This window comes from Coregonus lavaretus (genome assembly GCF_964263955.1).
Source record: "Coregonus lavaretus genome assembly, chromosome: 9".
Taxonomy (NCBI): Eukaryota; Metazoa; Chordata; class Actinopteri; order Salmoniformes; family Salmonidae; genus Coregonus; species Coregonus lavaretus.
Window position 1 is genome coordinate 36,593,619 of NC_139996.1, and position 22,768 is coordinate 36,616,386.

General features: G+C 43.1%; 1 pseudogene across 1 annotated transcript in view; it reads right to left on the reverse strand.

The window, feature by feature from the left end:
- LOC311135341 (1-phosphatidylinositol 4,5-bisphosphate phosphodiesterase gamma-2-like) overlaps positions 1–19,153 on the reverse strand; it is a 50,015-nt pseudogene extending 30,862 nt beyond the window's left edge. Inside the window, exons 1-8 of the transcript in view lie at positions 19,108–19,153; positions 18,666–18,828; positions 18,148–18,381; positions 17,904–18,048; positions 17,344–17,742; positions 15,432–15,550; positions 13,394–13,573; positions 12,487–12,607 (exon numbers count right to left, since the gene is read on the reverse strand). The product of the transcript in view is annotated as a 1-phosphatidylinositol 4,5-bisphosphate phosphodiesterase gamma-2-like (transcript). The remainder of the gene's footprint in view (positions 1–12,486; positions 12,608–13,393; positions 13,574–15,431; positions 15,551–17,343; positions 17,743–17,903; positions 18,049–18,147; positions 18,382–18,665; positions 18,829–19,107) is intronic.
- Between the last annotated feature and the right edge of the window lie 3,615 nt (positions 19,154–22,768).

Sequence of the window (22,768 nt, forward strand, 5' to 3'; positions counted from 1 at the left end):
TGTTCCGGTTAAGAATTATTGGTTAAAAGGCTATGTAATTCGTAAAGTGACGCTTATAATGGAAGAGTTGAAGTCTGTTGAAGCTTCCACAGTCACCAAAGGAGTTCAGGAGACGTATATTACAGTAGCCACTCCAACAGTAAATAATACACAGAGGATATCGGTAGCTTTCCCACTAGAAGTAGTTAAGGGTGTTAATACATCAACTAAATCAACTACTTTAATGGTAACTTTGGAAGGGATTAATGATGCGACGGCAATAACAAATGTAGGAAGTATGACACTGACACCGACAACAACTTTTCTGAAATTAAAAGGGGTAGCAAGAAGGACTCAGGGGTTTATGGTACGGATAGAGAGTGCTGTCAATGATAGTAAGGATAGGGTTAAAATAGGAGAGCAGATAGTGGTAGAGAACAATATAGATTAATCTGAAATAGTGAAGGATACTATCATGGAGGTACAGGATGAGGTCTTTGATTTTAATGACAGACAAGGAGAGGTATCTGATCAGTACCGCTCGTTAGGGAAGAGAGAAACTAAATGGGAGGCTTATGGGTTTGATTCTTCTGTTGTGAAAATTAAAGATGGATGGGCAGGTAGGAATCTTTGGTTCCAGCAGCTAGCTCATTCTGTAAGATCAGTGAGGAATCTTGAGGGTCCATGTCTGTTGAGAATTCCAGCACCAAACATTTTAGAGACGGTCGCTCAACCTCTATCGAGTATGTGTCAATCTTATGCTTTGTCATGACTGTTGTATCAGCAACAATCAGTAACAGATAAAATAATGTCGTTGTCAAAACATTTGTTTAAGCCTAGGTTTAAGTGTTATTGGGTTAAGTGAATTAACTTATGTGAATTTGTTAGATGGGAAGGAAAATCAGGTAACAGCGAACCCTGAAGCATTGGAGGTGAAACCAGTGAGGGCTAAAAGTTGTTTTTGTTCTAATAAAACATATGATGTAAGGGGTATGTTTATGGGAATATCAGATTGTGATGATTATATGATAACTTTGGGTATGCATGACCTTAAGGGTAGTAATGAGAAATATAATGTTACTTTTTATGTTCCAGTTAGTAAGAAGAGCAGGACTTTGATGGTTAAAAGATTAGCTTTTGCCTGACAATGTGACTATTGGGAATTTTAGAGATATTTGGAGGGTTTGTGGTGATAAAGCGTATATATTCTTACCCTATGGATGGACAGGATGTTGTTACATGTCAACGTTGAAGCTTCCATATGAGGCGTTTACCATTAAAAGAGGGGTAGCACCGGACACAGATAAATCTGATTCTAGGTTTGGAAATAGGGTGAAAAGGGACATGGCGACATTTCATAGTCTTGAAGCCTATCATTGGAGGATAAGTCTAAGAGAGAAGGGGGGACTTTTTCCATGGTATGGGGTAACATTTTTGGCAGATCATATTGATAATATTACCTATACTTTGCAGGGGTTTGCGAATGAAACAATAAGAGGGTTTAACCTTCTGTCAAATACTCAAAGAAGTCACAGACTGACGCTGTTGAAACATGACATGGCTCTTGACTATATTTTAGCAAAACAAGGTGGCTTATGTTTGGCTATGAATCTGACGGGGGATGATTGTTATACTTTGATCCCAGATAGTTCCGATAATATCACGAGTGTTATAGATGCATTGAAGAATATAAGGGATGCGTTTGGTAGATCTGAAGGAGCTGGATGGTCAGCGAAGTCTTGGTTGCAAGATCAGTTAGGCCCAGTAGGAGCAGTGATGGATTATATTTTAATGGCAGTTTTGATAGCACTGTGTGTGATGTTTGTAATTTGTTACTGACCTTTGAGAAAGCTATGATATTGAGATAGGTTGGAGTAGTGATGCCTGGAGACAACACTCAGATGCCGTTGTTGACTGTTCCTGATCTGGATGAAGAGGGACAAGTGGGACTGGATGGAGTATTGATGATAAATATCCTTTTTGATTTTTTGATCATTTTTCAATTTTTTTTCAATATTAGTGTGATTTTAGTATGATGTTATGAATCAAAGGGGGGAAGTGTATGAATAAATCACATTATCCTATTTCATTATTCTATCATTTATATTGATTCATACATCATTTATATATAATTGTTATATTCTTAGTTGATATTGATGTTTAATTTGAAAGTGTTGTTTTGCAAAAGATACTGTTTGGTCTTTTCTTTTCTTCCAGAAGCGTTTGGGGGAAAATGTAAAGATTGAAATACTCAAACAAGGACAATATGAAGGGACAATATGAAAGGAGAATGACTGGAGGAGATGGAACAAGGAAGGTGTGGAAAGATTCCGATTCCATCATCAACAATGCATTGGAAGAGGAGACTACGGAGGAGATGAAGTGTAGTGGACTACATTCCAGTGTCTGCAATGAAATATAGACATATTTGCATGTGTAATACATAATTTGTGTCATATTCTTAGGTATAAATTTTTGTAGAATGATATTTGATGATTATTGGATACATGTGGGGATCTTAGATGTTTTTGTTTATTTCGGGAATGCTTAGGGACAGGGAGACTAGGCAGGGATAGAGGTACATGGTAGGGTCCGATGGGTTGACCAGCCTTAGAGTGGACATTTTGGATAGTATTTTGTTTGCAGGGGCTTACATGTGTATCTAATTGCATCATAGTTTCAAATGCATTGATAAGGATTTATGAGTTCATCGGGAGTACCTAGGTGGTTGCCTGGGGCAGAGGGACCGTGAGAGAATTTTACTGTCTTGATTGATGGATGGATATTTGGAACGAAGTTGCCAGACAGTTTTTCGCTCTCACACTCCAGAAAGATTTGTTCATATTTCATAGTAATGTATTCACACTTCATAAACATTTATTCATATTTCATAGAAAGGTATTTACACTCTAGAGGAAAATGTTTTTGGTTTAATGTTAAAGATACTCAATAAGATAAATTGTTACTTGTCATAATCCTATTCTGTTTGTTTTCGAGACTTTTAGTTAGTCTCGAAGGGGGGAATGTAGTGTATTAAGATTATGACTATTCTAGAGGAACAAAGAGGGGATGTTTATCTTAGTTCAAAAGTAGCCATTTGTAGGGTGACGCCCCAGGGGAGACAGGTGATTGGACAGCAGAGGGAGCAACCCATATTTTTGCATTGTTTATAAGTATATGCTGGACGAAGAAGAGGTTAGAGCAGACATTACAATTCGAGGACACTGCTCTCCGGGTGTCATGACATCCGTCACTTATGCTGGAATCTTGTGATATGAATAAACTTATGATCAAAGGTTCAGTATGAGCGGACTCCTTTGTTTATCAGCAATAATTGCCAGCATTTACTCGATACTACACTTACTTCATCCCAGTCTCCACATCTGAGTCTGCTCTTGGGTTCCCCTGTTCCACTCCACGTAACAATGTGGGAGACTCCCCAAACAGATGGAAGAAGGTACTCTGGTCAGATGAGACTAAAATTGAGCTTTTTGGCCATCAAGGAAAACGCTATGTCTGGCGCAAACCCAACACCTCTCATCACCCCGAGAACACCAACCCCACAGTGAGGGAAACCTGTTTCAATCTTCCAGAGATTTGAGACTGGGATGGAGGTTCACCTTCCAGCAGGACAATGACCCTAAGCATACACTCAAGTGGTTTAAGGGGAAACATTTAGATGTCTTGGAATGGCCTAGTCATTTGTTTTCATCGGCAGGGACTGGGAAACTGGTCAAAATTTAAGGAATGATGGATGGCCCTAAATACAGGGAAATTCTTGAGGGAAACCTGTTTCATTCTTCCAGAGATTTGAGACTGGGACAGAGGTTCACCTTCCAGCAGGACAATGACCCTAAGCAAACTGCTAAAGCAACACTCGAATGGTTTAAGGGAAACATTTAAATGTCTTGGAATGGCCTAGTCAAAGCCCAGACCTCAATCCAATTGAGAATCTGTGGTATGACTTAAAGATTGCTGTACACCAGCGGAACCCATCCAACTTGAAGGAGCTGGAGCAGTTTTGCCTTGAAGAATGGGCAAAAATCCCAGTGGCTAGATGTGCCAAGCTTACAGAGACATAAACCAAGAGACTTGCAGCTGTAATTGGTGCAAAAGGTGGCTCTACAAAGTATTGACTTTGGGGGGGGTGAATAGTTATGCACACTCAAGATTTCTGTTTTTTTGTCTTATTTCTTGTTTGTTTCACACAAAAAAATGTTTTGCATTTTCAAAGTGGTTGTGTAAATCAAATTATACAAACCACCCAGAAATCCATTTCAATTCCAGGTTGTAAGGCAACAAATAGGAAAAATGCCAAGGGGGGTGAAAACTTTTGCATGCCACTGTACGCTCCAGTTGAACCTAAAAGAGGATTTCTCCCTTGTCACTTTGCTGTCCATTTGCACACCCACAAAAAAAACTGGAAAGTTTTAAGACATACCCAATTAATGAAACATTCAATGGTATAGCTGTAAAGAAGCCTCTTGTATGAATTAATTCATGATTTTAACGCTTGAGATTTGCAAAGTTCTACAGTATTTCAAACAGTCCTGACCCAGCCGCGAAACGGTCAGTTCCTCTATTCGTAAAGTAAACTTGCATTACATGCATAGCAGTAATAAAAAGATCCGGAAGTAGCCCTATATGTTATCTATGCAAAGTCCCCTTGGACGCAAAAGCATTTGGCGACACAGCTGTCACTTAAAGTTTCAGCATTTTGGTCAGTTAATTAATTAATTATATAGGAAGTCCTTTGACTGGCTATGCATGGGACAATTGTTGTAAATGTACTGAACAAAAATATAAACGCAACATGAGCTGAAATAAAAGAGCCCAGAAATGTGAATTTTGTGAACAAATTTGTTTACATCCCTGATAGTGAGTGTTTCTCCTTTGCCAAGAAAATCCATCTACCTGACAGGTGTGGCATATCAAGAAACTGATTAAACAGCATGATCATTACACAGGTGCACCTTGTGCTAGGGACAATAAAAGGCCACTCTAAAATGTGCAGTTTTGTCACACAACACAATGCCACAGATGTCTCAAGTTTTGAGGGAGCGTACAATTGGCATGCTGACTGCAGGAATGTACACCAGCGCTGTTGCCAGAGAATTGTATGTTCATTTGTCGTTTTAGAGAATTTGGTAGTACTTCCAATCGGCCTCCCAACCGCAGCCCACAGAGATACAGTGGCTTGCGAAAGTATTCACCCCCCTTGGCATTTTTCCTATTTTGTTGCCTTACAACCTGGAATTAAAATGGATTTCTGGGGGGTTTGTATCGTTTGATTTACACAACATGCTTACCACTTTGAAGATGCAAAATAATTTTTTTGTGTGAAACAAACAAGAAATAAGACAAAAAAACAGAAAACCTGAGTGTGCATAACTATTCACCCCCCCCAAAGTCAATACTTTGTAGAGCCATCTTTTGCAGCAATTACAGCTGCAAGTCTCTTGGGGTATGTCTCTACAAGCTTGGCACATCTAGCCACTGGGATTTTTGCCCATTCTTCAAGGCAAAACTGCTCCAGCTCCTTCAAGTTGGATGGGTTCCGCTGGTGTACAGCAATCTTTAAGTCATGCCACAGATTCTCAATTGGATTGAGGTCTGGGCTTTGACTAGGCCATTCCAAGACCTTTAAATGTTTCCCCTTAAACCACTCAAGTGTATGCTTAGGGTCATTGTCCTGCTGGAAGGTGAACCTCCATCCCAGTCTCAAATCTCTGGAAGACTGAAACAGGTTTCCCTCACTGTGGGGATGGTGTTCTCGGGGTGATGAGAGGTGTTGGGTTTGCGCTTGACATTGTGTTTTCCTTGATGGCCAAAAAGCTCAAAGTACCTTCTTCCATATGTTTGGGGAGTCTCCCACATGCCCTTTGGCGAACACCAAACGTGTTTGCTTGTTTTTTTCTTTAACCAATGGCTTTTTTCTGGCCATTCTTCCGTAAAGCCCAGCTCTGTGGAGTGTACGGCTTAAAGTTGTCCTATGGACAGATACTCCAATCTCCGCTGTGGAGCTTTGCAGCTCCTTCAGGGTTATCTTTGGTCTCTTTGTTGCCTCTCTGATTAATGCCCTCCTTGCCTGGTCTGTGAGTTTTGGTGGGCGGCCCTCTCTTGGCAGGTTTGTTGTGGTGCCATTTCTTTCCATTATTTAATAATGGATTTAATGGTACTCCGTGGGATGTTCAAAGTTTAGGATATTTTTTTATAACCCAACCCTGATCTGTACTTCTCCACAACTTTGTCCCTGACCTGTTTGGAGAGCTCCTTGGTCTTCATGGTGCCGCTTGCTTGGTGGTGCCCCTTCCTTAGTGGTGTTGCAGACTCTGGGGCCTTTCAGAATAGGTGTATATATACTGAGATCATGTGACACTTAGATTGCACACAAGTGGACTTTATTTAACTAATTATGTGACTTCTGAAGGTAATTGGTTGCACCAGATCTTATTTAGGGGCTTCATAGCAAAGGGGGTGAATACATATGCACGCACCACTTTTCTGTTATTAATTTTTTAGAATTTTTTGAAACAAGTAATTTTTTTCATTTCACTTCACCAATTTGGACTATTTTGTGTATTACATTTACATTTACATCATTTAGCATACGCTCTTATCCAGAGCGACTTACAAATTGGTGCATTCAAGTTATGATAGCCAGTGGGACAACCACCTTTTTGTTTATTTTTATTTTTATGGGGGGTGGGGGAAGAAGGATTACTTTATACTATTCCAGGTATTCCTTAAAGAGGTAGGGTTTCAAGTGTCTCCGGAAGGTGGTCAGTGACTCTGCTGTCCTGGCGTCGTGGGGGAGCTTGTTCCACCATTGGGGTGCCAGAGCAGCGAATAGCTTTGATTGGGCTGAGCGGCAACTGTGCTTCCGTAGAGGTAGGGGAGCTAACAGGCCAGAGGTGGATGAACGTAGTGCCCTTGTTTGGGTGTAGGGTCTGATCAGAGCCTGAAGGTAAGAAGGTGCCGTTCCCCTCACAGCTCCGTAGGCAAGCACCATGGTCTTGTAGTAGATGCGAGCCTCAACTGGAAGCCAGTGGAGTGTGCGGAGGAGCGGGGTGACATGAGAGAACTTGGGAAGGTTGAACACCAGACGGGCTGCAGCGTTCTGGATAAGTTGTATGTCCATTACATGAAATCCAAATAAAAAACAATTTACATTTCAGGTTGTAATGCAACAAAATAGGAAAAACGCCAAGGGGGATGAATTATTTTGCAAGGCACTGTACCATGATGAGATCCTGAGGCCCATTGTCGTGCCATTCATCCACTGCCATCAACTCATGTGATAATGCATGGCCCCATGTCGCAAGGATCTATACACAATTCCTGGAAGCTGAAAATGTCCCAGTTCTTCCATTCCCACAAGACGTCACCCATTGAGCAGGTTTGGGATGCTCTAGATCGACGTGTATGACAGCGTGTTCCAATTCCCGCCAATATCCAGCAACTTTGCACAGCCATTGAAGAGGAGTGGGACAACATTCCACAGGCCACAATCAACAGCCTGATCAACTCTATGCGAAGGAGATGTGTCGAGCTGCATGAGCAGATACTGACTGGTTTTCTGATCCACGCCCCTACCTTTTCTTTACATTTACATTTTAGTCATTTAGCAGACGCTCTTATCCAGAGCGACTTACAGTTAGTGAGTGCATACATTATTTTATTTTTCATACTGGCCCCCCGTGGGAATCGAACCCACAACCCTGGCGTTGCAAACGCCATGCTCTACCAACTGAGCTATATCCCTGCCGGCCATTCCCTCCCCTACACTGGACGACGCTGGGCCAATTGTGCGCCGCCCCATGGGTCTCCCGGTCGCGGCCGGCTACGACAGAGCCTGGATTCGAACCAGGATCTCTAGTGGCACAGCTAGCACCGCGATGCAGTGCCTTAGACCACTGCGCCACTCGGGAGGCATCTGTGACCAACAGATACATATCTGTTTTCCCAGTCATGTGAAATCCATAGATTAGGGCCTAATGAATTTATTTCAATTGACTGATTTCCTTATATGAACTGTAACGTAGATGTAATGGTCCCTCCTGGTTGTACAGTCATAGGCTGAACGATCGAAAGCACCTGCTGCGCCTGAGAGAAGCAGTAGCCTAGGCAGTCGACAGTATGCTCTAGAGCTGCACTATCGTCTAGGTTTGATGTGCCCAGCTGGTCATACACTCCAGTAATACTCTCGTGTCCTGAATGCAATCAAGGGGAAGAGCAATTTGTGACTGTCATGACAGGCCTGATGGAAACAAAAAATGTCTTGGTAAACTTTCCAAATGTCAACAACAACAAAAATATGCTAGGCAAGGTGGAATATTTTTGTGTCTGTAAAATGAATTATGCGATAAATGCTTTTATGCGCAAACATTTATATAATAATCATCATATTGAAGTAAACTGACATGTATCGTCCTCCCACTACCACTCGTCAGTAAAACATGCAGTTTATTAGGCTACAGATGAAATAAGTTATGATGAACTTCACAGGGTGGTGGTGAAAGTGCAAGGTGATGAGCTTGATGCTACTTTCCAATAAATATCGAGGATCTTATTCTGGTTACATGATCATCGATGCTTGGCTGTCGTTTGACAAAATATCAAAATCTCTCTCTTTTGTTTATAATAATCTCATCATGTTGGCTAGACATGGGCATGTGCCAATACCGGAGTGGGCACACTAGCTATATAACGTAACATCTTTTGTGAGAAAACCATCAGTAGAGTTGGAAATATGATGGCAACCCATTTAACATGTATTTTTTATTTGGTACATTGGAATTTACCCACAAAAGGTATTTGATGGAAACATCTCTGGTGGGAAGATGTGCATATTGTTTTTATGCAGATTTTAGAATGTTCACATAAAAATCTGTCGCCAATTGGAAGAAAACCTGGGATAATGGTGTTGATGTGAGCCATGACCAGCCTTTCAAATCACTTTTTTATCAAATCATCAATCAAATCAGTATTTTCCGGGGCCGCCTCAGCCCTCCCCTCCTGCTCCGTAGCTGAGTGACTCATTGTGAGCTTCCGGAGGACCGATCATCTTTTCACTCCCTCCTCTCTACCCTCTCTTCATCTGTATCTGCTGCTAAAGACACTTTATCACTCTAAATGTCAAGCTTCTGCCTCTAACCCTAGGAAACTATTTTCCACATTCTCCTCCCTCCTTAATTCTCCACCCCCTCCCTCCTCCCTCTCTGCGGACGACTTTGTCAACCACTTTGAAAAGAAGGTTGACGACATCCGCTCCTCATTCACTCAGCCTATTGAGTCCACTGGTCCCACTCACACAGAACTACCCTACACCTTGACCTCTTTCTCCCTTCTCTCTCCAGATGAAATCCTGCGACTAGAAACCCTTGTCAAGAAACCAACACTCGACCCCTCTGACGTAAAAACTACTTCTTTATTTTCTTTCCAAAAAACTTGAGAATGCTGTCTCAGGATGGGTCACTCAACCGAGACTGATCTTCTCTGTGTCACGGAGGCTTTCTGCACTGCCAAAGCTGACTCTCTCTCCTCTGTTCTCATCCTCCTAGATCTATCTGCTGCCTTCGACCCCATGAACCATCAAATCCTCCTCTGCACCCTCTCAGAGGGCTGGGCGTCTCAGGCTCTGCACACTCTAGGATCGCATCCTACCTGGCAGGCCACTCCTACCAGGTGATGTGCAGAGGATCTTTGTCTGCACCACGTACTCTCACTACTGGTGTCCCCCAGGGCTCGGTTCTAGGCCCTCTCTATACACAAAGTCACTCGGTTTCGTCATATCCTCACATGGTCTCTCCTATCCTTGCTATGCGGATGACACTCAACTACTTTTCTCCTTCCCCCCTTGACACGCATCTTTGCGTGCCTGGCAGATATCTCAGGTTGGATGTCAGCCCACCACCACAAGCTCAACCTCGACATGATGGAGCTGCTCTTTATCCCGGGGAAGGCCTGCCCGCTCCAAGACCTCTCCATCAAGGTTGACAACTCCACAGTGTCCCCCTCCCAGAGTGCAAAGAACCTTGGCATGACCCTGGACAACACCCTGTCGTTCTCTACAAACATCAAAGCAGTGACTCGCTCCTGCAGGTTCATGCTCCACAACATCTGTAGAGTACGACCATACCTCACACAGGAAGCGGCGCAGGTCCTAATCCAGGCATCGCCCGTCTGGACTACTGCAACTGTTGGCTGGGCTTTCCGCTTGTGCCATCAAACCCCTGCAACTTATACTGAACGCTGCAGGCTGCCTGGTGTTCAACCTTCCAAAATTATCCCATATCAACCCGCTCCTCCGTACACTCCACTGGCTTTCAGTCGAAGCTCGCATCCACTACAAGACCATGGTACTTGTCTACGGAGCTGTGACAGGAACTGCCCCTCCCTACCTTCAAGTTCTGCTCAAACCCTATACCCCAACCCAAGTACTCCGTTTTGCCACCTCTGGCCGGCTGGCACCCCATTGGTGGAACCAGCTTCCCCATGAAGTTAGGACAGCAGAGTCCTTGCCCATCTCCGAAAACATCTTCCGAAAACACCTGAAACCCTACCTCTTCAAAGTATTCAGTGTATCTTAAATAATCCCACAGCACCCCCCGTGTAGCGAAACTGAATATGTATCCGTGTAGCAAAACAGAATGTAAGCTAGCGAGATCAGGATGGTTTGTACGAGGCTTGCACTGCACCGCTATCAGAGATGACAATTTGAGAAATATCAACTGAGTTTATTTAATCGTTTCATAATTTGAATGTCTTTTCCAATGAACCATTACTATTATTAATACCATTACATACATAGCCTAAAATCAATATCTAATATTAAAGAAACGCTCAGTGACTACAATATGCCGATGAAAGATTTAAAGATTTCTAAGAAAGTTGTTGTGAAAATGTCTGATCTATGTTCTATCCCATTCACTGCGTCTACATGGAAATTAAACTGCTGATTTGCGTATGTAACGTCACTTTCCCTCGTAATTTGCATAAAAATATGAAGAGGCGCGATCAGCCAACCAGAGTACTAAACCCAGCGAGGCAGTACAGTGAATGAGAGAACCGCCAGAGTAGGTTATGTAGGCTTCATTACTGTAAATTGCCTCCTGGAAGTTTACAGTTATTGGTGCTGTAAAGTAGTAGATAAGCCATCATGGCTATCTAGCGTCATACTTTAAAAACAGAAGTTTTTACATACCATTCATGTAATAGGTGAAACAATGTTTACATATAGGATCCACACTAAACACTTTGGAATAAAAAGCCATCAAAGCAAAACAATGACTTATGACAATCCTAATTATTAATCAATTCCAATATCTCTTTAAATACTTGTTCACCTGAGCTCAGACACAGAAGATAAAGGTTGATGTGAGTGGGCCACACCTGGTGTCCTGTTCATTTAATGTAGCCAACAGTACAGTAGTTCACACACAGATTAAACATCTCAGACTTAACCATCTACACACACACACACACACATAAAAATACACAAATGTAGGTGCTAGGGGCCTAATTGTGCAGGTGCGTAACGAACGGGATTTGCCGGCGTGGTTCCCTTGCGCGTGCTGAATACATGTAATTCAACTGCTGATAACCCTCCCACTTGCTGGCCAACAAATTTTAGTGTTGAGTTTTCATTCAATAGGGTTCAGTACGTTTATCTTAAGCCATCTCTTTAAATACGGTGTACCTCTTAGTTAGAATTTTGTCCACAGACTCACTAGAAGTTATTGAGAGAACGGGTTCAGAATATTAGGGATCATGAAAGAAAGTGAACTAAATATATACATAATTGTCTCCGTTTCAACACCAATTGGTAGATTTAAAAAATACTCTGATCTTGCAGGTTATTTAGGCTTAGGAAAGTATTTATGAATCATAAAAAACAGGTTAGGAGAGCCTTTATGCACGAAAGAAAGAAAAGTGGTTTGATTCATTCTGAAAATTGCCACATTCAGTTCTTCAACCCATTGTAATGTTGGAAGATTAGTGTACTGTACATAGAATTATAATAGGGAGAATAGTAGGCTATATCCTAATCTATTGCCTGCACTAACCATGGAACTGTATGATGATGACAGCCAAGTATTGCGCCATGTGTCGGGTTCAAACTGTTATGGCTTAAGTAGATGCTTTTTCCACTTGGAACCGGTAGGTTCGCTAGACCTTATTCATGGTGTAAAGGTGGTGAAATTATTAGGGAATTAAGTCAAGGCCAGAATACAGCGTATCTGTAGACACACTTACTTACAGATTTATTCGATCTCCACCCCAAAAAAATTGTGGGTGAATAGCATGCTATTCTCATGCTTAAGTTCAAGGTCAGAGTAAGTGTAGAGAGAAAAAAAGGGAATTACGTTCCATTCACACGCGCTTAACTCGGGTCGGAATCGGCCCCTAGGAGATTAGTGCACTCTTTTCTTCAAAATGTCTTCTTGAAATGTCTTGTCTGAGAAGAAACTGTGATAAATCTATATAATGTCTACATGTCTCATTATCCATTGTCCTCCTCTGGCTCTCGCAGGCCCTGGCTGTGAAGGGTCTTCCCTGCCATCTCCATCATGGCCTGAACCTCAGGGTCTGCATCCAGGACACTCCTCTTGCCTCCTGTCGCTCCCTGCAACAAAACACCCCAACATCATTGATGTCCTCATGACAAGTCATGAATACAATAAATCAATGAATATTCACTGAGTGTACAAAACATTAAGAACAACTTCTCTTTCCATGACAGACTGACCAGGTGAATCCAGGTGAAAGCTATGATCCCTTATTAATGTAACTTGTTAAATCCACTTCAATCAGTGTATATGAAGGGGAGGAGACAGGTTAAAGAAGGATTTTTAAGCCTTGAGACATGGATTGTGTATGTGTGCCATTCAGAGGGTGAATGGGCAAGACAAAATATTGAAGTGCCTTTGAACAGGGTATGGTAGTAGGTGCCAGGCGCACCGGTTTGTGTCAAGAACTGCAACGCTGCTGGGTGTTTCCGACAAAACTGTTTCCTGTGTGTATCAAGAATGGTCCACCACCCAAAGGACATCCAGCCAACTTGACACAACTGTGGGAAGCATTGGAGTCAACATGGGCCAGCATCCCTGTGGAACGCTTTCGACACCTTGTAGAGTCCATGCCCAGACGAATTGAAGCTGTTCTGAGGGGAAAAGGGTGGGGGTGCAACGCAATATTAGGAAGGTGTTCCTAATGTTTGGTATACTCAGTGTACGCGGTAGGTTACTTCCTACAAATTAATTGAATGTGCCTCTATCTCCACCTGCAGGTAAAAATGAGGAACACACTGATACAAGCACAGCATTAAAAGAGACAGAATTCATAAAATATTAGAAGAAATAAGTGGGATCAAAGGAGTAAGAAAGCAGAGAATGTCCAGGTTGATACTGACCTCTTCCTCCTCAGGGGGCTTCCCAACCCCCCACACCTCCAGAGAGTCCAGGGTGAAGTCCTCCTCAGCAGAGAGCTGAGGGCTGCCGTAGGTAGTGCAGCGAGGCCGTGCCCGGCTATGCCCACGGCCAAAATCACTGTCCAGCCACAGGCCAAAGTAGCCATGCTGACCACCCATGCCCTGATCATAAGCAAATTAAAGAAATTACATTGCTTGGGTTAAGAAAAACTACTGTTGAAGCATAGGCATGTGGTAGTTCATATGATATATACAGTGCCTTGCAAAAGTATTCATCCCCCTTGGCGTTTCTCCTATTTTGTTGCATTACAACCTGTAATTTAAATTGATTTTTATTTGGATTTCATGTAATGGACATACACAAAACAGTCCAAATTTGTGAAGTGAAATGAAAAAAATAACTTGTTTCAAGAAATTCTAAAAAATTAATAACGGAAAAGTGGTGCGTGCATATGTATTCACTCCCTTTGCTATGAAGCCTTTAAATAACATCTGGTGCAACCAATTACCTTCAGAAGTCACATAATTAGTTAAATAAAGTCCACCTGTGTGCAATCTAAGTGTCACATGATCTGTCACATGATCTCAGTATATATATATACACCTGTTCTGAAATGCCCCAGAGTCTGCAACACCACTAAGCAAGGGGCACCACCAAGCAAGCGCCACCATGAACACCAAGGAGCTCTCCAAACAGGTCAGGGACAAAGTTGTGGAGAAGTACAGATCAGGGTTGGGTTATAAAAAAATATCCAAAACTTTGAACATCCCATGTAGCACCATTAAATCCATTATTGAAAAATGGAAAGAATATGGCACCACAACAAACCTGCCAAGAGAGGGCCGCCCACAAAAATTCACAGACCAGGCAAGGAGGGCATTAATCAGAGAGGCAACAAAGAGACCAAAGATAACCCTGAAGGAGCTGCAAAGCTCCACAGCGGAGATTGGAGTATCTGTCCATAGGACCACTTTAAGCCGTACACTCCACAGAGCTGGGCTTTACAGAAGAGTGGCCAGAAAAAAGCCATTGCTTAAAGAAAAAAATAAGCAAACACATTTGGTGTTCGCCAAAAGGCATGTGGGAGACTCCCCAAACATATGGAAGAAGGTTCTCTGGTCAGATGAGACCAAAATTGAGCTTTTTGGCCATCAAGGAAAACGCTATGTCTGGCGCAAACCCAACACCTCTCATCACCCCGACAACACCATCCCCACAGTGAAGCATGGTGGTGGCAGCATCATGCTGTGGGGATGTTTTTCATCGGCAGGGACTGGGAAACTGGTCAGAATTTAAGGAATGATGGATGGCGCTAAATACTGGGAAATTCTTGAGGCAAACCCTTTTCAGTCTTCCAGAGATTTGAGACTGGGACGGAGGTTCACCTTCCAGCAGGACAATGACCCTAAGCATACTGCTAAAGCAACACACGAGTAGTTTAAGGGGAAACATTTAAATGTCTTGGAATGGCCTAGTCAAAGCCCAGACCTCAATCAAATTGAGAATCTGTGGTATGACTTAAAGATTGCTATACACCAGCGGAACCCATCCAACTTGAAGGAGCTGGAGCAGTTTTGCCTTGAAGAATGGGCAAAAATCCCAGTGGCTAGATGTGCCAATTTTATAGAGACCTACCTCAAGAGACTTGCAGCTATAATTGCTGCAAAAGGTGTCTCTACAAAGTATTGACTTTGGGGGGGGGTGAATAGTTATGCACGCTCAAGTTTTCTGTTTTTTTGTTGTCTTATTTCTTGTTTGTTTCACAATAAAAAATATTTAGCATCTTCAATGTGGTAGGCATGTTGTGTAAATCAAATGATACAAAACCCCCAAAAATCTATTTTAATTCCAGGTTGTAAGGCAACAAAATAGGAAAAATGCCAAGGGGGGTGAATACTTTCGCAAGCCACTGTAGTTACTTGTGTGGTATTTCACATACAATTATAGTAACAGATTGTAAAACAAAATGTTCAGGTGAGATTGTGCAGTTGAGATGTATGTAGTAGTGCTGTGTCTCACCAAGCCGTTGGGCATGGTCTGCTGGCCCTGGTTGAGGTACATGTAGTGCTGGTTGTATCCTGTGCAGGTGTACACCCGTAGACAGGGGAATACTGAGAACAGGAAGCACCTGGAGTCTCCTACACTCAAGACAATCCAGTCACAAACACACACATCCAGAGATGAGCACTGATTAGAGATGGACAACATACTGTATACAGTGGGGGGGAAAAGTATTTAGAATTGTGCAAGTTCTCCCACTTAAAAAGATGAGAGAGGCCTGTAATTTTCATCATAGGTACACGTCAACTATGACAGACAAAATGAGAAAACAAAATCCAGAAAATCACATTGTAGGATTTTTAATGAATTTATTTGCAAATTATGGTGGAAAATAAGTATTTGGTCAATAACAAAAGTTTCTCAATACTTTGTTATATACCCTTTGTTGGCAATGACACAGCACAAACGTTTTCTGTAAGTCTTCACAAGGTTTTCACACACTGTTGCTGGTATTTTGGCCCATTCCTCCATGCAGATCTCCTCTAGATGTCCATGCAGATCTCCAGTGATGTTTTGGGGCTGTCGCTGGGCAACACGGACTTTCAACTCCCTCCAAAGATTTTCTATGGGGTTGAGATCTGGAGACTGGCTAGGCCACTCCAGGACCTTGAAATGCTTCTTACGAAGCCACTCCTTCGTTGCCCGGGCGGTGTGTTTGGGATCATTGTCATGCTGAAAGACCCAGCCACGTTTCATCTTCAACGCCCTTGCTGATGGAAGGAGGTTTTCACTCAAAATCTCACGATACATGGCCCCATTCATTCTTTCCTTTACACGGATCAGTCGTCCTGGTCCCTTTGCAGAAAAACAGCCCCAAAGCATGATGTTTCCACCCCCATGCTTCACAGTAGGTATGGTGTTCTTTGGATGCAACTCAGCATTCTTTGTCCTCCAAACACGACGAGTTGAGTTTTTACCAAAAAGTTATATTTTGGTTTCATCTGACCATATGACATTCTCCCAATCCTCTTCTGGATCATCCAAATGCACTCTAGCAAACTTCAGACGGGCCTGGACATGTACTGGCTTAAGCAGGGGGACACGTCTGGCACTGCAGGATTTGAGTCCCTGGCGGCGTAGTGTGTTACTGATGGTAGGCTTTGTTACTTTGGTCCCAGCTCTCTGCAGGTCATTCACTAGGTCACCCCGTGTGGTTCTGGGATTTTTGCTCACCGTTCTTGTGATCATTTTGACCCCACGGGGCGAGATCTTGCGTGGAGCCCCAGATCGAGGGAGATTATCAGTGTTCTTGTATGTCTTCCATTTCCTAATAATTGCTCCCACAGTTGATTTCTTCAAACCAAGCTGCTTACCTATTGCAGATTCAGTCTTCCCAGCCTGGTGCAGGTCTACAATTTTGTTTCTGGTGTCCTTTGACAGCTCTTTGGTCTTGGCCATAGTGGAGTTTGGAGTGTGACTGTTTGAGGTTGTGAACAGGTGTCTTTTATACTGATAACCAGTTCAAACAGTTGCCATTAATACAGGTAACGAGTGGAGGACAGAGGAGCCTCTTAAAGAAGAAGTTACAGGTCTGTGAGAGCCAGAAATCTTGCTTGTTTGTAGGTGACCAAATACTTATTTTCCACCATAATTTGCAAATAAATTCATTAAAAAATCCTACAATGTGATTTTCTGGATTTGTTTTTCTCAATTTGTCTGTCATAGTTGACGTGTACCTATGATGAACATTACAGGCCTCTCATCTTTTTAAGTGGGAGAACTTGCACAATTGGTGGCTGACTAAATACTTTTTTTCCCCACTGTATGTCAGCATACATTACAAAAATGGGCTTAAATATCTCTGCAGCAATCTCAATAGGCCGTGAGCCTGTTTCTACCGATTGATACTTCCATCCACCACCACTCTCACCTTGGAACTGAGGCTTTACTTCCCAGCCATGGGAGGCGAAGCCACCAAAGATGTGTCCCTTAGTGTCTTTGATCAGGAGCACGGTGGGCCCGCGGCCTTTACAGCTGCCCACTATTTTGGTGAAGCTCTCCCCATGCAGCTGAGTTGAGAAAAGCAGCTTCCAGGGGGTGTTGTACCCATCAGGTAACTGTGGTGTGAGGAACATCAGCACGGACAGGTCCAGCAGGCAGCGCAGCTTCTCCCACGGGGTTTCCCGGCAGGGGGGCAGTAGGGTGGGAGGGGGACGGGAGGTTAAGCCCACGTTCAGGCCTTCACCTATCAGAAGGTCCATGTACATGGCCACATTGGAAACTCTGAACAGCCAGTCCTCCAAACATGGGATGTCACAGGTGTGCTGATCTGAGAGGGAAGGACAGAATGTCAGGTTTTGTTGTTGATACAGTAATACGTGTGAATCCGAATTATTGAAAATATGAAATCTGGGTGAGCAAGCTTTATCTCCTTCCCTATTCACTCTATTCTGAAAACCTAATCAGTAAATTATCCCTCCATCCCTTTACCTGAGGGTTTTAGTTCAGAGCTCATCTGTTCAGCCAATAGTTTAACACCAATGGAACCGTCAGCCATACGCTCTGGCTTCCAGCCCTGCAGACGACCCTTCTGGATGATGATCTGCACCACAGCAGAAACCAGGTCCTGCAAGAACTGAAATCAGAGCCTAATTAATTTGAGTTCTGAGCTAAAGTGCATGTTCCGCTAACAACACAGGAGCACTTGCAGAAGACCTTCTGAGGGTCTACTAACCTCTATTATTTGGTCACATGTGGCAACACCTGTCCCTGCCCCCCGAGCCATTGCCATGACAAGGGGCGCCCGTTCCTCTGCAGTGCCTCGCAGGACATCGGCCAGGAAGACCACCAGCTGCTCCCGGCTCACCCCAGCCCTAGGGGGAGGAGGGGCCACTCCGGGGTCCATGCTACACATCCCAGCATAGACCCTCTTTATCATAGAGTCAGAGGCAATGTTTCCCATACAGGGCTACATGACAGAAGATATGCATGTTATATCTCACATACGGGTACTGTTAAATATCTGCAAAGTAATAACCACAGTTATTACATATACATTTGTTATTATACACATTGTTATTACATTTATTACATATCTTAACCTTCTTGCAATGCGAGAATTTACATATTTCTGTATTATTTGATTTCTTATTAGAAGATTTTAAACAAGATTTTGATTCTGGAGGTTAATTGATTAGATATCCTCGATTTTATAAATAAAATGTAATTTCATCATAGTAACTCCACCCTCACCTTCAACATGCCCAGCGTTAAAACCGTCCCTGCTTTTCCAGCGCCACTTGCAGAACTCGCGCCGTGAAGCCGATCGAACACTCCCTCCACAACGGGCCGCTCCTCTGGGCGAAAACGGGCCAGCCGTTTCTGCACCACAACACTGTCGATGTTCCCCATGGCCCTGTGTGCACATTGGACAACACTATCAGTGACAGGTCGGTAGCCCTCGACAATAAAACGGGCACATGACTTCAAACTGTCTGAAGGCTTGAAGCATCCAAGGCTTCTGATCTGATGTAACGTTAGCTAGCTAGCTATCGTGACTTCTAGCTACATGACAGGTGTCGGTGACATAATTTACCTAACGTTAGCTAGCTCGAGCTTGAAGATAATTACAGCTCTTTACTTATCTACTAGCAAACACCGTGACAATTACATTAATATGAAACATCTAGCTAACCTTGTTGAAAGAGGATAATTATTTCATTGCAGGGGCACTATGTAAACACAATAAACTTCCTGGTATAAATAAGGGGTCGAAGATTAACACCAATCGAAATACCCGATAATAACAGACTCGAATTATATTGGCTGGTAGTTCAAAATAATGATATGATTGGTCCAACGTCATATGGATTTCCTCCAATCTGGAATTAGTGGTATGGGTGGTGGGCCGAACCCGAAAAACGTGATGTTGATCGATTAGTTACCGGAGTGTAACTCCAGTTCTATGAGTGGAGCGGAGCTCTGTCGATGGAGGAGCTGTTTTTTTGTATATGACAGTAACACATTCTTATGATGACTATAAAATGTGTTGGCATCTTCAATTCTTGAACAGTTTCTCATAAAAAGTATATTTCAACCCTGTCTGCTCAGGCAAATTTGCCGAACTGATAAACTTGGAACCAATTAGATCTCCCGTACATACCCCGTGATAAAGGCAGCCAATGGCCTGCTTCTATCTAGGATGTAAACACAGCCTCAAATGAAAACTCGAGCTGTTTGCTGTACGTGTGTGATGAGGTCCCAAAAATGTAAATAAGATCAATATCTGTTATGTAGCACTATATTGGATTATTAGTGAGTTACAGGCGACCCACACGTATAAAGCAAGAAATAAGCTATAAACGTGTGTGAGGTAGAATGCCCCATCACTATCAGGCAAATTACACTGTTTGCTGAATTATTTTTCCACAAGGTAAACTACAGCCATTCATGGCTGATACTGGTCTGTAATAATCGTTGCTATTATGCAGTATTTACTATAAACATAGTATATTACACTGATGGCTGAATTATTCCCACAAGGAAAAGGTACAGCCATTCACATCTCCTCTCATTGCATCAATGCTGCATAACATTTTGCGCAGCTACGCAACTATACTGAATGCAGGTATGTACACAGGTGTTGCAGACGATCGCATGCGGTTGGACACATGGAGATAATCATTTTCGCAGTATCCTCAAAACAGTGTCTTTTTGACACAACTGCTGACAGCTACCGGGACTTGGAGACAAGTGTCCACGATAGTAGGATTGCCAGGTTAGTTTAGTAGTGAGCTTGTGCTAGATGTGGCTAGTTAGCTATCTTGCTAACCTAGCCAATGAGGTGTGTGTGTGTGTGAAAGAGAAATAGTAATATAAATTATGCTAGTTACTACCCCTGATAATTTGACCAAATAATCATGTTTGAAAGAGTGTGAGTGTGTATGTCAGATTAAGAGTAATAGAAATGATGGTAGATACTACCCCTGATAATTTGGTCAGATAACCTTGTGTGTGTGTCTGTGTGTACAGTAGGTGACATGTCCATGATAGCTATCTAATAACTATAGTTATGCTAGGTAATAGTTTGGCTTATAATGTTCATGTCTATGTAGAAGAAGACTGTAGGAGGAAGTGGAGAGGACTCAGGGACAGGTATCAGAGAGCGAGAAGGGCAGAGAAAGAGAAGAAGAGGTCTGGGTCAGCAGCTTCAGGCCAGCGGCCTTGGCGCTTCTGCCACATTCTTTCTTTTCTGGATCCATTTATTGTGCCTAGGGCAACAAGTGGCAATTTTACAGCTAGACCCTCTATGTCATCCACAAGTGTGACCACCGCCTCCACCAGTGCAGCGAGACCCTCTACGTCATCTACAAGTGCGACCACCGGTGCAGCGAGACCCTCTACAACGTCTACGTCATCCACAAGTATGACCACCACCGGTGCAGCCATGGAAGAGGATGAAATGGAGGAAGCACCTCAGGATCTAGACCCAGTGAAATTATTATGACCCTCACGGAAGTGACCACTGAGGACCTCGTTGAACAGGATGTGGCCGTGGAGACAAACAAGGAGAGAAAGGAAGAGGAACAACGTCACACCAGGCATCTTCCGAGGTACCAGCCCCCAGATCCACTCAACTCATTTCAGCAGAGGCTCCTCCAAGCCGTTGAGAGGGATGCAGCCCAACCTGATGCTCACAGGAAGGAGGATGAAGAGACCCTCTTTGCCATGAGCCTGGTGCCAACCCTGAAGAGGCTACCTCAGCAAAGAAAAGCAGCAGTCAAGGTTAAAATTCATCAGCTGCTTTTCGAAGCAGTATTTAGTTAACATAAATCTCACCTTCTATGGTGTTATATTATGTAATGCATGTATGTGTTGTTTTTCTCTTCCCTTCCAGAGATGTAGTCAATTTAGCCGACCAGCACACAGGAGGGACAGGAAGAGGAGAGGAGTTGTCTGGTTGTTGTTTTGACCTCCCTCATTGTACCTTTCCTTTCACACACGTCAGTTCCGTTTAAATTCAGTCAATTCATAAAGTAATTTGTTTCTGAAGTCTTAGGATAGCATTCATTATTAGTGTTACATGGATTCCTGAATTGACAGAATTGAAACTCACACACCAGAGAATTCACAGATGCTCTTGTTGGTCTCTTACAAGTCTAAAGGTGAATATATTTATTTTATTTAAAATCACTTGAAAACCAGGGTGTTTAAACTTTTTTTGAAGTTATGTTCCATCGACCGGTCCATGACGTCCAGGGGCCATTTGTTTGTTTAGCTGTGTTATGGTTACACATTCTTTTCTTTTTATCTTTTTTTCAGACACACACACACACACACACACACACACACACACACACACACACACACACTGCTCTTCTCCTCGAGGCACCTCACATTTCCAGTGCCCTGCCATTTTATCTCCCTCTGCCTGAGGAGGCTGTTGAGATGAATGGTGGTGGCTAACCATATGGATGGAGCAGAGGCAGATAGAGGGGAGAAGGCAGGCAGACCGGTGAGGGGGTGGGCTGACTGACTGTATTACTCTCTCTGTCCATGGGAGAATCTAAACTGTATTTCCTTGACTCCTCACGCCCTCTCTCCTCGCCTCCTTCTCAAAGCCCATTGGAGAAGGTCAGAGCAAGGGAATGTCAGGTTCCTTCACACTGACCTTCTCCTCCAATGGGTTTTGAGCGGGAGGTGAGGAGAGAGGAATCAAGGAAATGCAACTGAGATTTTCCAACTGTCCTCAATTGAGATTTTCCAACTGTCCTTATTCTGCTTAATACAGTGGCTTGCGTATTCACCCCCCTTGGCATTTTTCCTATTTTGTTGCCTCACAACCTGGAATGAAAATAGATTTTTTGGGGGGTTTGTATCATTTGATTTACGCAACATGCCCACCACTTTGAAGATGCAAAATATGTTTTATTGTGAAACAAACAAGAAATAATACAAAAAAACAGAAAGCTTGAGCGTGCATAACTATTCACCCCCCCCCCCAAAGTCAATACTTTGTAGAGCCACCTTTTGCAACAATTACAGTTGCAAGTCTCTTGGGGAATGTCTCTATAAGCTTGGCACATCTAGCCACTGGGATTTTTGCCCATTCTTCAAGGCATAACTGTTCCAGCTCCTTCAAGTTGGATGGGTTCCGCTGGTGTACAGCAATCTCTAAGTCATACCACAGATTCTCAATTGGATTGAGGTCTGGGCTTTGACTAGGCCATTCCAATACATTTAAATGTTTCCCCTTAAACCACTCAAGTGTTGCTTTAGCAGTATGCTTAGGGTCATTGTCCTGCTGGAGGGTGAACTTCCGTCCCAGTCTCAAATCTCTGGAAGACTGAAACAGG